This window comes from Micromesistius poutassou, assembly GCF_964030765.1.
Source record: "Micromesistius poutassou genome assembly, chromosome: 1".
Taxonomy (NCBI): domain Eukaryota; kingdom Metazoa; phylum Chordata; class Actinopteri; order Gadiformes; family Gadidae; genus Micromesistius; species Micromesistius poutassou.
The window spans coordinates 16,001,950-16,019,977 of record NC_140271.1 but is presented as its reverse complement, the minus strand read 5'-3'; the positions used below and the strand labels follow the sequence as shown (position 1 = coordinate 16,019,977).

General features: G+C 45.2%; 1 protein-coding gene across 1 annotated transcript in view; it reads left to right on the top strand.

The window, feature by feature from the left end:
- The window catches only part of asic2 (acid-sensing (proton-gated) ion channel 2), a gene marked incomplete at its 5' end in the record, with an annotated part of 276,492 nt that overhangs the window by 112,656 nt on the left and 145,808 nt on the right, over positions 1-18,028 (top strand).

Here is an 18,028-nt window from a genome sequence, read left to right as displayed (position 1 = left end):
GAGGAGCTACACTGAGAACATTTGGTTGATTTTAAAGCAAAGCCTGCCGTTTTAATCTTTACCGTCTGCTTGAGTAGTAGCACCACATTAGTGATAAACTGCCTGGCTGTTCATACACTGACTCACCTAACACTTCAATATATTTTTGTCGTCAGATTTAAACAATATTCCACACAAAGGTATCTTGATGGTTTTCTAGCTAAAGGAAGCATATGGTCATCGTCTCAACAGCCCAATGTTATACACAACATAATACAGGGTTATTATATGATGTTTCTGATCACTCAAAATGCTGTTGATAAGGAATGACATTGAAATGACACATTTCTTCAAACTGAGCATTGTGTGTTGGGAGACATTCATGGGTAAACGTTCGAGATAGATCAACACCTTATTTACGGTTATAAAATATTGAAGCTTGTTGACAAAAAAGAGAAAGAAAATAAATAGTTTGAAAGCGATTCTCACGCAACACATTCCTCACACACTTCATGAAGTGTGTGGAACAGTAGCAAAATGTGGAATTGGTGATCACCAATTCCACATCAACAGTAATTGCTCTCAAAAGAGCCCTTTAGATTATGAAGTGCAGCCGGGCTCGCGCTCGTACACAGATTCCACCTCATCCTCACAGACACTCCTGAATAGATGTCTAATACTGTTGGTCGTTACTGAAGGTTGGCAGGTAGGATAACATTGGGTGTCTACTCCAGAGATATGTTTCCTCTCGACCGCGAGCCAATGGATTCCTATGCCGAGAGGAGCAGTTTAATTCCCATTTCCTAATTTCCAATTGCACCTTGAGGTCTTCTTAAGTCCAGAATTCATACGAGAGAGGAGCTGATTGTCCAGGAAATGGGAATCCAACATGAACAGTATTGGCTACAGAGGACAGATAACGCTCGCTGTAACAATGGTGAGGAAGATTAGCGTAGCTATTATGTTGCAGTTACGAGGACAGCGCTGGAGTCAGGGAGGAACACAACGTCAATGTATGCAACAGTGTACACGCCTCGCCAAGAGTCTGTCTGTCTGTCTGTCTGTCTGTTGATAAGAGGTGTTGGCTTTGAGAAGCAGGTGGGAATGAAATCTGCAGGAAGGAATCATAGCGCTCAACACTTTTCCGTGTTTGTAATGTAGAAATAATATATAAGCCTTCACAGTTGTCTGCCTTGGCACATTATTCAATAAGGCTGAGCGTTTTTTGGCAGACAAGGTTGGTGTCTTGAAGCGAGGGGTCAATAGTTCTTATTAATGTGTAAAAACCAATTAGTAAGAGAAGCCGACCTCTACCACTGCCCAGATATCTCTTTCTCTCTGTCCCTATTAATCTCGCTCTCTCTCTCCCTCACTCCCTCACTCACTCACTCACTATGGTGACAGGTGAGAGCTCAAAAAATAAAATCATTTGAAACCGATAGATACTCACGCAGCACATTCCTCACACTCTTCCTCACACTCTTCACCAATTCCACATCAACAGTAATTGCTCTCAAAAGAGCAATCACCTTCTCACTCACTCACTCACTCACTCGCTCTCCCACTCACCGTTGTTCTCTCTCTCTCTCTCTCTCTCTCTTTCTCTCTCTCTCTCTCTCTCTCTCTCTCTCTCTCTCTCTTTCTCTCTCTCTCTCTCTGTCATGATAGTGCTGCATTGCAGGTGCTTGAGAAACAAAACAAATCAAACAGACAACAAAAAAACAAGAGGTGGTGGATTAGAGAGAGACGTTTGAATACCAGAGTACTTTGAGTAATCAATCATTAAGGGTTTTGGATTTGATTCTAAGAATCAATTCAAAACACCAGGCTGGGGGAAGAAGAGTTTCCAGGAGACACTGTTTGTTTTATTGTGCTCTCCTGTATTAACACAACTTCAGGCTGCGTGGAAACAACAGGCATCGCCAACTCATTGCTTTCCTTATCATGCTGCTTCTTAATTAATGTGTGTGTGTGTGTGTGGGTGTGTTTTTAAACAAAGCACCCATAATTTCCCAAACACATTCATTTAGATTCCTACATATTTACATTGCACACACTTGCAATCAAACAATGTCACATTTGCTTGTGTACACTGCAGTATTTTCAACATTAGCAGTTATTTCCTGAAGTGAGTTTGTGTGTGTTCATGTGCTGGCGTGTGTGTACATGCTTGTGTGTACATGCTTGTGCGTGCGTGCGTGCGGACAGCTGCCGGTTTACTGGGAACCCAATAGTTGAGTGATCCAAAGGTTATGAATCACAGTTGATGATTATTATCATTATTCGTTAGAAACTTTCAGTGCCTGGTTTAGAATGTTTTCATTTTTCTGCCTCGTTTTCTCCCGACATGACCTACATGCCGGTCCTGCAGAAGACACCATTGCCCACATCCACCGGTCCACCACAAACGATCTAATCATCGCACGCCTCCATTACCTGTCCACCTATCTCTGCTGAGATAGCAAGACCGCTGTTTAGTGGCAGCTGGTTATAACTGAAGGTCTTTCCATTTGATTCTGTGAGATACACTGCTACCTTGGCCCCCCTGCTGTGGGCCCCCCTATCCGGCCCCTGGGTGAGGAGACAGAGGGTCCCGCTGGCAGGTAACGTACCGTGTTCCCCGATTAGACAACGCGCAGAATCCAAAGTAGGAGCTTTGGGGAACAGCTTTAGGGTTTGAATGAACGCCCACTTGTTCCTATACAGTCACATCCCTTTCAAGTAAAATGCCACCTAAACGGTAGGATTTCACTTGAAAGGGATGCGACTGATCTGAAGGTGTGTGTGTCTGGAGAGCGCTGAGTTCCTTTGTCGAAAGTCGTCGGGGAGCATCTGGAATAAAAATGCCACCGCCACCTCATTCACTATAGACGCCTGGTCTTATATACCGTGGGGCGGCATGTGGCTCAGGAGGTAGAGCGGGTTGCTGGCAACCGGAAGGTTGCTAGTTCGGTCCCCGGCTCCACCTAGCTGTGCTTCGAGGTGTCCCTGAGCAAGGCACCTCACCCTAACTCCTCCTGACGAGCTGGCCGTCGCCTAGCATGGTTGACTCCGCCGTCGGTGTGTGGGTGAATTATTATTATTATTATTATTATTATTATTAATAAAGCGCTTTGAGTGGCCACTGGTTAGAAAATGCAGTCCATTTACCATTTATACACAAATAGCTGCATTTCAATTTGGTCTCAGGTGTACAAAAATACCAAATAGATTCACTGAATCCAAGATTTGAGGTATGAATAACGAACACTCGAACAATCTGATGCAGGCGAGGAATATTCTAGGTCAGTATTCCCGGAAAGTTCCAGTAACCAGCTGTTTATGGGTAAACTGCTGCCAGGGCTAGCTAAACGGGTCCAGGCTACCAGTGTTCAAGTGCCAAAATGTCATGTACAATAATGCTCACGAAAATTGAGTGTGGGGATTTGTTCAAAAGGGTTGTTTTTTTTTCAGTGACCTGAAACAACAGTCTGCAGACTGGAGGGGGAAGCGCGTGGAAGATACTACGTTTTTAGGAAGACACATCTACGTGTGAACCAGGACTTTGACACACGCTGTTGAAGTCGTACTTCCCTTTCGACTTCTCATCTTAGGAATTCTGTTTTATCGTCATTGATGACATATTTGAGTTTGAGTATTTTGTTCTGAAACACTGATATAAAGTTAATTTGACATTTGTGCTCAGACAGGATGTCAGTCAGTGAGTCACCGTTTGATCTCGGCGGAGCCAACATTTCCGTGTGGCAAGTCTGGAACACGCCGTTGATGAACTGTGTCAAATATGACCTACTTGTTAGGAATAGGTGTTGATTGACATGTGAGCATGGCCAGCCACCGTCACAGGCGACAGTCATTCTACAAAGAACAGACCTGCAGTGACACCACCAGATCTTTTGGTTTAGCAGGAAGATATACCGCGACTGAATAAACCCATGGATGTCAATTTACCAATAGAACTGTTTCACCTGTTTCTCTGGAATGATATCGTTAAGATTTGAGTGGTACTTCTACCCTAATCGATACTGCTTATCGATCCGGTACTTTATCCGTGCTCTTATCAGTTCTTTTTGTTGTTTTTCAACAGAGCGTCATCGATATGACTCTCAAAATATAATAGATCAAATTTGATGCATTATTATTCATTAAACTCCCCGGCATTATGTACAATTTACACAATCCACCTTCAACAGATGTAAATGTAATACATTGTGCTGTAAGTGTCACACCACAGCCATCAATAGATTTCTTTGAGTGACAATGCTGACAGCAAATGAGAATCAGCTCTTCTGTTTTTCCTGAATATGCTTCATGGCATAACGAGCTTTGTGTACCTCGGGATCACCATGGGAATGGACAGGAAGTGGCTGGGACGGTTCACAGTGATTTTGTGGTTAGCTAAATTAAGCTGTTCTGTTTGACAACCTTTATTATGTTGAGGTTAGCGTTAGGTACCACAATACCCCCCAAGCAGTGCGCAGAAGTGGATGTGGATGGCTGGGTTTCATTACCAAAACATAACCTAGGATCCATGAGCATGCACACATGGACAACATGAGGCAATCTAGGAAAACATTTAGTGAGCGTAAAGTATTCTGGCATTTGCCATAATGATTTTTCTCCACACGATTGTTTCGATTATTTGCCGTGGCGGGTGAATAATTTGGACAGTCATCAAGCTTCCTGTAAGGGGTCGTTAAGTTGTGTGAAGCAAAACAACATGGCTGTCGCGTGATTATTGTTTAGTACGCAGTGTTCTGCTCAGCTGGTACCTCTCATTTCTCCTTGGTTCATGATTTCCTCCATGAAATGTGTGTATGAAGTCTGTTTGGATAGAAGCATCTGCTAAATGTAAATAACTCGTAGGCCGTCCAGAACTTGTTGCCCCTACGGTTTTCCGGGACCAGCCATCCTATCCCCTCAATTCTCCTCTTCCACACTCCTGGACTAGCGTTTTGTTTATTCTTTGATTTAATTGTTGGACACAATTTCTCAACCTTGCAAGCCTTTCATATCTATCTATATACTATATACAATCTTGCACCCCTAATGTCTGTATGTCTCTCTCTCGCTCTCTCTCTCTCTCTCTCTCTCTCTCTCTCTCTCTCTCTCTCTCTCTCTCTCTCTCTCTCTCTCTCTCTCTCTCTCTCTCTCTCTCTCTCTTCCTGTACTCCTTCCCTGCCTTCCCTTGGGGGATCCCCTGGCTGGTTGTTTGGACCTCCGCGTGTCTGTCTGGCTGGCTGGCTGGCTTCCTTTCCTGATTGGCTGTGTGGGGGCTCGGCTGACCCAGGTAAGTGCTGTGTTCTAAGTTATTACTCACCCGCTCCCTCCCTCCCTCCCTCCTTCCCTCCCTTCCTCCCTCCCTCCGGCATGTGCTGTGGGGGGGTGCTTCAGAGTTCACCAGCGTTGAGCATACCTGTCCAGGACGACAAAACGCCCAGGAGCAGAACGTTAGATCAAAGCAGGCCGAGCCAGCGTAACTCATTCAGTAAGAGGGCGACGAGGAGAGGAACCGCAGGGACCGACCCGGTCCATCGAAAGCAGAACGCTTCAAATTTCCTTCTGCCTACGTCGCCGCCTTTAATTGGTTTAGCCCGATCGCCCCCGGTAAACCGGTTTACTTTAGCCGCGGCGTCGAGCTCACGAAAAACAAACACAAATACGATCAGAGTGGAGGTGTTCATCGCCATGGCAACCTCAAACCAGATTACCTCCCTCTGATGGAGGTGGGAAACAGGAAACGGGTTAATCCCGCTGTGACCTCGGTGTGGTGCTCTGGTTCCTGTGTCACCCCGCCGTGTTGTGTTGACGTTTTATTGACATCCAGCCATGGTTCCCATGTTTTATTTGGGTCTGCGCCTCGCTGCTTGCCAGGTGTTGCGTCGTAGCTGTGGGAATTAATAGACACAAAGCAGATCTATCGCATTTCAGGTAAGTCTGCAACAAATCTCTCTTTGGCATCAAGTGCAATGGTTTAACTGAGGCAATCCAGCACCTGAGATAAATTCCATTGATCGGCGTAATGTGATTTTAAAGTTTTATTTGAGCTTTTCATATAAAACCATGTGCTGATGCCTTTCTGCCTGTCGGGGTTCGGTGTTATTACATTATACATTCAATGAATGAGTCGATGCATCACTTTCTCTGATTCCATGCCTCAGAGGGGAACACTAGTGTATGTCATATTGAGTGGTTCAAATATGGCTGCATTCTCATAAATAGCAAGTAGAGTTTATTTGGTGCCTCTCTGAGCCCGACAGCCACTCAAAGCACATTAGAGTTAATTAACCTTGAGTGACATTCACCCAATGTGCACACCCCACACACACAGACAAGGCACCATAGCGTGCACACACACACACACACACACACACACACACACACACACGTGCGCACATATGCACACACACACACACACACACACACACACACACACACACACACACACGCATATGCAAACACATGCATGGACACACACAAAAACACACACACACACACACACACACGCGTGCACACACACACACACGCGTGTGCACACACACACACACACACACACACACACACACACACACACACACCCCGGGCGAAGGCGTGAACTGTGTAGCGTGTGAATAAGGTGCAGCGGTGGTGGTGGAGAATCCGGGAGATTCGTCCACTGCTCCACCTGGTGGCTGGCTCCAGACACTGGCTCCAGACGCGGGCTCCAGACGCTGGCTCCAGACGCTGGCTCCACAGCAGCTACAGACTGGTCCTCCCCCTGCGGGGAATGTGTTTAGCGATGCAGGGTCGGACCACCAGCGTGTGTGTTGCCTCCGCTCCCCTGCGTGGCGGTTTACATCACGGCTGGGTGTTTATGATCTAAATAATGCATCTGATTATCCGGGGTGATGACTCATCCTGCCTTCTGCTTCTATTTTATCTTTTTCTCCACACACTCACGCCACAAGTCATTCATTATGAGTGGGGTGGCATTTTTTTTTTTTTTTCGACGGTGCCATTTCAACCCACGACAAGCAAGACGTATTTGTTTACCGTTCTGCGAAATGTCATGGCTGCCCCTCGCTATGGTACTTAATATTCGTTATGGTGGTCCCTCAAATGTCTGTTTTTACTGCCTATCTGGTGTCCCTCCCCCCCCAACCCACACCCATCACTGCCGGAGGCTCTTTGGGGGAGACACCAGAAATGTGTCCTACCAGAGACCTCCACTAGATGGTATAGCAAGCATTGTTTGAGGCGCTATAGCTGCTGTTTTGGATGTGTGTGTGTGTGCTTGTGTTAGTATATTTGTGTGTGTGTGTGTGTGTGTGTGTGTGTGTGTGTGTGTGTGTGTGTGTGTGTTTGTGTTTGCATGTGCTTGTGTTGGTATAAGTGTTTGTGTGTGTGTGTGTGTGTGTGTGTGTGTGTGTGTGCGGTCGTGTTTGCATGTGCTTCTGTTGGTGTGTGTGTGTATGTGTGTTTGTTTCTCTGTTTAATCAGATTGCACTGCCCTTTTATTCTGGAGAGGAGGAGCAAATATTTAATTCTGCCAGCTGAACCTGCCATCCCTCCACTATCCCCACCTCCACCCCCCCACCAACCCACCCACCTCCACATCCCCACCTCCACATCCCCACCTCCACCCCAGCCCCCTCTACACCCCCAGCCCAGCCCCCTCTACACCCCTACCTCCACACCCCCACCCCCACCTCTACACCCCCCACCTCCACGCTCCCACCTCAAGACCAGCCCCCTCTACACCCCCACCTCCACCCTCCCAACCCCCCCACTCCCACCCCAACCCCCCACTCCCACCTCCACACTCCCACCCCCCCACTCCCACTTCCACACTCCCACCCCAACCCCCCACTCCCACCCCAACCCCCCACCCTCACCTCCACCCCAGCTCCCCTCTTCACCCCCACCCCTTCCTCCCATCGTTCCCTCCCCTCTCCTCACTGATTCAGATTGAGACGGATCAGGGACGGGTCGTGCATGTCGAGCACACGATTTACCCGAGGTGTGGGGATGTGTGTGCGTGTGGGGGTGTGTGTGTGTGGTAGGGCTGCAACGAACGACTATTTTAATAGTCGACTAGTCACCGACTATTGAAACGATTAGTAGACTAATCTGATAATTATAAGATTTTTTTCTTAAATTTAGCATGAGGTTGCTCGTTAATTATGTGGCAAATGATAATAAACACAAGAAAGATGTGTACTTCAATGAAAAATGCATCTTTTATTCAATATATATATAACTGAGTTAGTTACTGAATTACTATAATAAAAGTAACTAGTTACCAGGGAAGGTAATTATTTGCGTTACTGTAAAAAAAAAAGTAGCTTTGTAGATGCGTGTGTCGTTGTGGGATGCTTCATTAAATTAGAGTTGCTTACAACGGATGTCGACAAAGTCTTTGCTCCTGGACATAATGTTCACTTTACATGCACATTCTTGCCTTTGACCTCAATGAATTTGAAGTAGTGCTTATATCTCCACCTTGAAAATGCCAACTTTTCATCGGATTGCTCCGGACTCGTCATCTCTGCTGCTTCTTCGACTCTGTTTGGTGTTTGTGTGTGCGGGTGGCACACGTATCCTGGCTATCCTGGCTTGTGTGTAAAAACATTGGCTCCGATTGGCTACCATGAAACACGACTCTGCCTTAGCCAATCATAATCGCTTATCTCTTTGTTAAACCCGGTCTCCTCACTAGCAGTCTGTGTGTGCAGCCAGGGGTGCGTTCGGATTACACCGTTTATTCAATCAATTCATAGTAACGCACCGCATTCAACTGTCAGTAGCAGTAATGGCGTTGTAACAACGGAAAAATGAATTAGTTAGATTACCCCGTTACTGAAAAAATAACGGATTTACCTAACGCCGTTGTTTTAAACGGCGTTATTACAAACACTGCTCGGATGAAGCGCTGGGAAGGATTTAAGCACACGGTTTCCACACCGCGGGCGCGGTTATCCACCGAGATAATAATATAATTTATTTATTTGGAAAACAAAACGTATTGGCTTTAATGTTACTTTAATCTTACCGAGGCGAGTCAGACTCTGTTTCGATCAACTGTCCGACGTGCTTTCTCTTTAAATGTTGCATCACCGAGGTGCTGCCGTGATACGCAAGGTCTGCTTTGCAAACCTTGAAAGTAATCTTTTTTATTCGCCGTATCCAGGCTAAAATGCTCCCAAACTTTACTACTTAACTCGGCAGAGACGCTATTGCGCATGTGCGACTCTCGGCAGAGATTGTAATGAAGTGAGATGCCTCACTCCGTTGGAAAAACACGTCTGGCGACAATTGTCGACAATGGAATTCATTGTCGACAATTTCTATTATCGATTTTTGTCGACAATGTCGACGAATCGTTGCAGCCCTAGTGTGTGGGGATGTCTGTGTGTGTGTGTGTGAGGATGTGTGTGAGTGTGTGGGGATGTGTGTCTGCGTGTGGGGATGTGTATGCATGTGTGCAGGGATGTGTGTGTGTGTGTGTGTGTGTGTGTGTGTGTGTGTGTGTGTGTGTGTGTGTGTGTGTGTGCATTGGTGTGGGTGGGTGGGGATGTGTGTGTGTGTGTGCGTGCGTACAGGGATTTGTGTGTGTGTGTGTGTGTGTGTGTGTGTGTGTTTTTACATGCTTCCTTGCATGTGCATTCCTGTTGACACTGAAGCCGCTGCTCTCGTTGCGTTTGATCTGCTTTGACATCAGCCACATGTTGCTCCCTAGTCATGTGACAACGTGCCCACATACACACCCATGACACACACGACATACATCACATGAAAACACGCCCGGTAACCAGGAGCTGTCTGTTTGGCACACAATGTCAAACAAACAGAGGTGAATACAGATTGTTTGTTGGTTGTTTGCTGAACAAAGATGTGGAATTGGCTGTGGAGCCACAGTGAATGGTCGTGTGCTCTGTGCTATGGTACCAATACCTTCTCCTAATTTCCCAGAGAGCCCGGGGTGGCTTTATAACCCCGCTGCCTCCAGGGATGACTGAGTTCCACCCAAGGGCATCTCTCTGGGCGCCGGCTCTCACTCTCCTGTGTTCCAGGGAGGAAGTGACATCACTCACCTCCACAACAACTTCCCTTCTTTCCTTTTGTTCCGGCGATGAATCAAGAGTGAGTTGTTTTTTGGATGCAGAAATGGGACGCCCCCCCGTCGGTGGGAATGACAATGGCCATTATTTTTCTGCCCGGCGTCCCACTGAGCATACACATTATTGTGTCTTTGTGGAGACAGACCTGTCAAAACGGCCTGGACCCCTTCAATCACAAAACATGTTTTCCTAAAGGAGTGCTCCGACTTTGTCGCTCTTAAAACAATCAAGATGTCTTTTTTTTTTTTTTTTGGGTTTGTTTTGCTATTCAGTGTTCACAAAGAGCCAAGTGAAATTATCTTTACTTTGGCAAAGCTGGAATGGTTCACTCCACCCTCATCCACTGCAGCTGTTCCCATTTTTGCCAAACTCGTCAAATGCTTCCAGGGTTGAATCGAGCACGGGGCTGATTCATAAAGAAATGGTTCTGTGCTTGCCTGTTTAATTACGGGTAAGTGGAAAATCCAAAAGTCTACTTCCTTTAACGGTATACTCCTTGAAGAACATGGAAGCTGTAATGATGTCTTAGAGCGGTCGACTTTGAGCACTGAGCCTCTTCTAGTGGAGGAGGAGAACACTACTTCTTGCCATGTGGTACACTGAGTTCAGTAGTGAACCCGAAGAGAGTGTGCCTAGCCTCACCAGACATGCATGTGCTTATTTAATCTCTGATATGAGTTGAGTTGTCGCGGACAGCATGTGAGGCAATGAGAGCGAAACATTGCAAAGTTCTACATGATTAATCTTGATCAGTCTGGGTTGCGTGCGTTTTTGACTATTTAAATATATCATATATACATCATCATTATATGAGTGTTAGAAATTGGATAACAGGAGAAGTGAATTAAATTCCCACAGGTTTAATCATACTGTATGGCCATATATGTAAACTTCAGAAACAGAGTTTGAATGCCAGGGAAGATTTGACATACAGGGGACTATTTGTCTATTGCTGCAGAAAAACAAGAGACAGGGATACAAAAAGCCACTGTACAGGATATCAAATAAAAATGAAATAAATCAAAATAATGTTCACATAAAAGGAAATGTATTAATTATCGGTTTCTAATATGAAGTGTGCAAAGGGAAAACTGGATGGCGGCAGGCCGTAGCTGGGGGTCGTTGCTTTTGAACTTATTTCCACCACGGGAGTGACACCAATATCAATGGAGCACCAAAAGCAAAGCAGTCTATCCACCCCATCTAAAGCCTGTTGATGGCTGTGTAGTGGATCCAACACATGCTTTACAGGCGCTTGATATGTAATGTTTGGGGTTTGGTGTATTGATTGTGATTATTGGCTCTCAATGTGTGTGTGTGTGTGTGTGTGTGTGTGTGTGTGTGTGTGTGTGTGTGTGTGTGTGTGTGTGTGTGTGTGTGTGTGTGTGTGTGTGTGTGTGTGTGCTAATGATAAGAGTCCACTTAACCACAGCCGTTAGAGGCATAATGTATGGAGGATAACTTGGCTTGTCTAGACGTCATAACTCTGATATGATTAAGTTAAGATTGCATCAGACGGATATTAACTGCAGTGGCTTCAGCTCAAGTATAATAAAGCCATGAATTTATATGGTTTTAAAGCAGAGGCTTTAGATACATAAAGACATCAATCAGCCGTTATAGTCACCAGAATGAGACAGACTGTGATTAAAATGTGTGCGAAAAATGCAAGAAAAATAAAGTACCCCCTCAATTATGTTGCTCTTTCATTATTATTTATTTTTTATTTTAGGATATAACTTAAATGCCCTTGTTCCAAGATGAATTAAACAATCTAGCCAGAACCAATATAGCAATAGTGTTATCCTTTTGTATTAATGGTGGTGTCAACTCATCAAAATGGCCAGCTCCTCGCGAGAGAGTGACATCAGTCAAAGTACAAGGTGCGGTTTGTCCTGATCAAAACCTCTTGGGAACCTCAAAGGTCATGGATGTAGAGAAAGGGATTTTCTCCTGGTTCCCCTACAACACAAACCACGCTTGTCCAGTGCAGGGGGCTTTACACTCGGAAAGACAGCAGCATCAGCACAGGGTACAGGAACCCAGGCCAGGCCAGGAGACGCTGACCAGCCCCCACGCTGGGGACCGTCCTCCCTCACGGTACTTACAGGAGATCCTAAGGGAAGGCATCCACCCATCGGCATACCATTTTAAGATTAGGCTGCGGAACAAGCCAAAGCAAGACGACATTAGCGTTGATTACATTTACATTTAGGGCCTTTAGCAGATGCTTTTATCCAAAGCGACTTACAATAATTTGTCCGAAGAAAGAGAAACAACAATAGCTGTCGATACAGTAAGGATGTTCATAGAACCAAGTACTAACAGTCGCTAGGTTAACCCATTCCCCGTATACAACAAAGGATAGCAGGGATAAGATGTAATTCCATCCACAGTTCCAGTTCCTAAACATCCAGAGGCTAGGTCGGTGTCAGTGTGTGGAGACCTGGGTGTGGAGGTCTGTAGCTGCATGAGGAATGGCACGATGTGGAGGGTGATCCATGCCTGGAGGGGGGCGAGGAGGGGCAGGTGCTTTGTCTAGAGAGACCAGTCCCCCGCAGGCCGCTTCCTGTTTCATTCAGTAGACAGGAAATTAACAGAGAAGACGCAAACACACATCCTCAGACAATCTGAAAGTCATGGCCAGAGAACAGGGTGAGTGGAGGTGCTAAAGACACACCACCCCTCAAATGCCACCCTGAAACGGTGAGGGGGCTCTCAGCGTTTTTACAATGATTACAATTCTCCTAGATTGACACATCCACTACTCGCTGAGCAGCATGCAGAGACGAAGAAACGCTACACACTGGTGGTGGGGCTGTGACTGATGCTAGGTGTTTGGAGGTCCCCTGTTAAAACTCTGTCTTCATTATACAGTATTAGCATCATGCAGGAAGTGTGACTAAACAAATCAGTGTTTGCAGCTGTGCTATTTCTTTGGGCTCACAGCTGGTCCACTCCCACCCAATGACTACTTGAAGAAAAGGTAAATTAGGCAGACACCACCTTTTAAAATAGTTTCCAATAGATACTTTAGTTTTGGTTTTTAATCACCCATCGCTTATGTTAAGCACCGTGATATCTTTAGGACGGACCACCTGTGATTACTCTGCAGCAGATTAATTTCACCTTCCTGGGACGAGGTAATCACCTTTTAATGACCCGCGGATCAGCACAGTGATAAATGTCCTGATGAGGGCCTAGCTATTAGCGGCCCCGTTTTTAGGGGCCCAGTGGCGGCGTGCAGAGGTTCTTCTGAACTGCTGTGGTTCCCCAGGCCACCTGCGGTCACACAACACTGTCTGACACACAGTCGAACACTGTCTCAAACTATTTCTACTACTGCACCCCCTCTAAGTTCTTTTTTCAGTTTGAGTTTTCAGTTTTCACTTTTGGGTTTTTTTTCCGGTGAAGAAGATAAATAATGTGTGTGCGTTCTATTTGGCAGTGTCCACATGAACATTAAAAGGGTGCAAATACTCAGAATTTTGTGAGAAACATGGGCCTGTGCTTCATTTCATCACTTTTGCCTGATTCCTCCCCACAAAAGAAGCAAAACGCACAGGGAGCATGCAGAGGTGAATCTCATCAAAATATATTCTTCCTGAAACTGACAACATTTTGGTGTTTCTGGATGCACTTTCTTTTTCACAGATTCTCCTTTCTCCTTGTTTTCAGATTTACATTTCAACCACTTGTCCATTATCGATATTTTCTATTGTCTATTCCTCAGAATTCAAACTTTCTCAGGGTGAAAAAAAAAATAGATCGTTTTTTACCCCCTACTTTAAAGTACCCCTAGGGGTACGCGTACGCCCAATTGATAACCACTCGTCTAACACACCGTGCTAACCCCGCTGTGGTCGCAGCGCTGCATGGAGGACTTTGTGGGCCATTGGGTCGGGACTCGTGAACTTGTGTTGAGCTAATGAACTAACTAGTTCTCTCAGGGATGCGTCGTCATTCATTATGACGGATTAAACACGCACACAAACATGTCGAGACGGGGAGCTAACCAAAGCCCAACGCCTGTTTGATTTCCAGAAGGAAATTAAAGCAGTTTTAGTTCATGTGTAAAAGCCGTGTCATGGAGGAGAATAACCTGATATTACAGTAGCTGATCACATCAATGGATATCGGTCATCCAACGGAAGCTATAGTTACATATTGTACCATAGTTTATGTAATTTGGTTTCCGGATCTGTCTAAATATCATTTTCAAATGCGACTTCACAGCCGTATGGCAGTTGATGTTGTGAAATGTTTGACTCTCTCTTTCTCTCTCTCCAAATGTTTGACTAAAATTTCAATAGTTTCCACTTTTCTAGGTGAAGAACTTCTCTTGGTTCTCTATCGGATGCAGGGGTAATTTGGTAAATATTTACTTATTTCCTTTGGTCCTATTCAATTTCAATACTTTCACTTATTTCTGTCTTCATAACAATTCTAAGAAAAAGGTAGCCTTGAAACTTGTTCTTGCGCTTTAGCTATTGTGTGACTTTACTTTACTTGACGGATGAATCTTAAATTTAGGCCATCACTCTCTTTTATATCGCATCACATGTTCCTCCATTAAGACGATCTGTCACTTTGACCTGTCCTTGGACATTGACATTTATTAAAACATGCCTCGCTTTCAGGGAGGAAAACGTAATTATCAACTAAATGCCAAAATCGTGTCTGTCTTTCTGTCGGCCTGTCTCTCTCTCACCCACTCTGTTACTGTTGGTCTAGTCACTATTTCTGTGTCTGTTTTGGTCATCAAAAGTGTGATTTACACAGTGCCATTGTTATTCTCTCTCTTGTACCATCACTCCTCCTCCTTCTTCATCCCCATGTCTGCTGTCCTTTTACTCGCCAGCCCCTTTGTTTTCTTTCTCTTTATATACTTGTTGTCGTCTCATTCCTTCTCTCTCTCTCTCTCTCTCTCTCTCTCTCTCTCTCTCTCTCTCTCTCTCTCTCTCTCTCTCTCTCTCTCTCTCTCTCTCTCTCGATTAGGGTTCTGTGTGGCAGATCAGTTTTCGTTTGTAAATTAGTTTTCCAATCTCTGTGTAACGCATGCTGTATTAATGAGTGCCTTTCCGGGTGGGCACTGTGGTAGTCTCTGCAGACAGGGATGAGGGGACTTGACTCGCCCACTCTGATAGACCCCAGACGACTGACTTGGTATAGCCATTGCAACATAACAGGCATCAACTGCTCGGCTTATGAATCTCATATTAATCAGGTTGTGTCCATATTTCAGCTGCTCAGGGAGGACTTTGTCAATTCATTTAGTGCTGACATAATTTTTATAAACCACTGTTCTGAACATGGCTGCATCTTTAATGATGTGCGTGCCCGAGAGAGAATCCCACTCACCACGTTGAACAACGCCGAGACCCACACAGCAGCGGTACACAAGACGAAGCCACGCCTTCAAATGAATCATATTTCTGTCGCCCCAATTCCACTGAAAATACTGGAACACTTTGTGTTAGTTGGCCCTTTTGGCTTGTGTTGCACAAAATAATGAATCCCCACACGGCCCCTCTGCCTCACAATGCACAATAAAACGCCAACGCAGTGTACAGTAACGACATCTGCAGAAGGGCTGCCTTCCAGAAGGGATGCACCTCGACTCCACAATGCACTCACACTGCAGTTATGCAAAGGCTTTAAACAAAGGTTCAGTAGTTAAGTAGGTGCCAATGCACAGTTTACACTTTAGCAGACCCGCTTTAGGTGGACTCGATGGCTAAGCGGTTTAAGTTTGAACTTTTTAAGGTCGAAGCTATATGCTACTTGTAGTGGCGTTGTCTTTCCAATTTTCTTTCACAGCACCTGATAAGCTTATAGAAGCAATGAGCTTGACTCCAAAAATGACCCGTCTCTTGAATTAGTTTGACCTTTTACTTGTCAAAAGGGAACAATACAATCAAAGGCATGAAATCGAAATAAGGGTCAAAAAGGGATGTTGCTACATAGGCTTCTAGCTCTTTTTCCCCGTGCATGATGTCACTAATTTTGGCCTCATTGCTCTACGGAAGCCTTACAGGTCCTTGCTAATATGCAATCTTAATAATAATCATAAATAATACAAAACAATTGCTCAAAATATGCAAATTAGACATTTACTAAATAAGGCTTACGCTACCAGTCAGTACTCGGTGCTAAATAAAGAACCGTGACCGAGAATATCCTGAGCTAGTGTAGAGGAAGCTTTCACTGATGTTTTGCCGCTCGTTTCTCGGTGTTCTCAGTGGGATAAACAATGTTGATAACAATGCATTGGGACTGGGTGGGAAGTTGATATTTCATAGTAGAGGTTGAATATTGCTCATTTCGTTCTGCCACACACAACAAGACAAACAAAACAAGAGTCAGCATCAAATGAGTCGGTGTGTGTGTGTGTGTGTGTGTGTGTGGTTGTGTGTGCGTGGGGGGTTGTTTGCATTAGCCTGTGTGCCAGCGGCTAACTGTATTGTAATGAGGCATTTTAAAGCTGTCTAAAGCTCTTCATTGCCTCCTCTGAGATCCGATGTGCACAGAGTAATGGAGGTGGTGGGACGCAGTGTACACAATGCAGGTCCAATGCAATGTAGTTTTTGGATGAAAAATCAGCACGCCTGTTATCAACCATGTGGAACCGCAGTGAGGACCTCAATGAAGCCCTCTGAGAGGCAGATGTCTGTTCAGAGTCTGTTGTATACCGGTGTTGTGGAGCCAGATGTTGAGAATACTTGTGTGTGGAATATTTGACATTAGAAAGTGATGAATTCAAACAGAAATCTCTCAGAAAAGTTTTGAATGGCATTCTCCGGTTCACGGTTCAAACATAATGGAGGCACATGATTAAATACGGTAAAAGCCTACTTTACAGGATCGGCCGGACCCTATTAACGCCTGCTGCTGTTCCAGCGATTCAAGGTCCATTCACCGTTTTACCTCTGCAATTTCAAAGCCTCTTAATGTCAAAAAGCTGGCCAACGCTCAAGGCATGCTAAGATCTCAGAACGGCACAAAAGCTGCGCTGAAGTGGACTAATTAAAAACATGTGAAAGAACTCTAATCCATCTTCAAAAAGATCTGCAAGGAAAGTCAGCCATTTTTCAAACCTTGAGTGTAACTCCTGTGCCGTCGATATTCCCTCCATTCAAAAGTTCTACTTGAGGAGAGTTCTGACCTGGGGAGAGGCCAGCTTTTGTGTGTGCGATAATGTTAATATATTAACACCCCCTTCTTCCTCCACACTCCACTGCCGAGGCAAGCCCCGAACTCAGCCTTCCTTTGTGTGGAACCCAAGTGGATCTTTGCCTCATCCTTTAGTGAGGGGAAAATTAGATTTTTTGAAATACTTTCTCTTTCAAAAGCTCACCCGAGATCGTTGGTCGCCAGAGTTGACCAAGAGTTGACCACTTTGTCGACGGACACCAGGGAATAAACTTCGACCACCGGTCCTTACCGGCCTATATTTATTATCCTCCTGGCTACCTGGAGTACAGACGGCGTCGGCTGGAGATATAAAAAGAACGTGTGTCTTACTCTCCGTGGTTCACAGCTTGGACCAAGGGGGTTGTAGCGCTGAACGACACGAGCAGGCGAAGCAGAGTATCTGGTTTGAGTTGTTCTTAGTCATGTGTTGGGTATTGATCCGTCGTTATATATCGTTAAGTTTATTGTTCACAAAGCACAAAGTTCGAAAACGTGCTTGGAAATTCGAAGAGAGACCAACTCTGCTGTTTGCTGACCCAGAGCTAAAACCACTGCGAGAAGCGACCTGCTACTTTTTTAGTAGTGTTTGCATGTATAGGGATGTATTTCAGTGATTACTTTGTTGTTTTTGATGGGTCGGACAATACATTGGCTCGTCGTCCAGGAAGAGCTTCTGCAGAAAGGCCGACGTTCCCTAACTCAGATGAAGTGCTCTCTGAGTGGCGTTCGTGGCCGGACGATGGCGCCTCCAATATTCT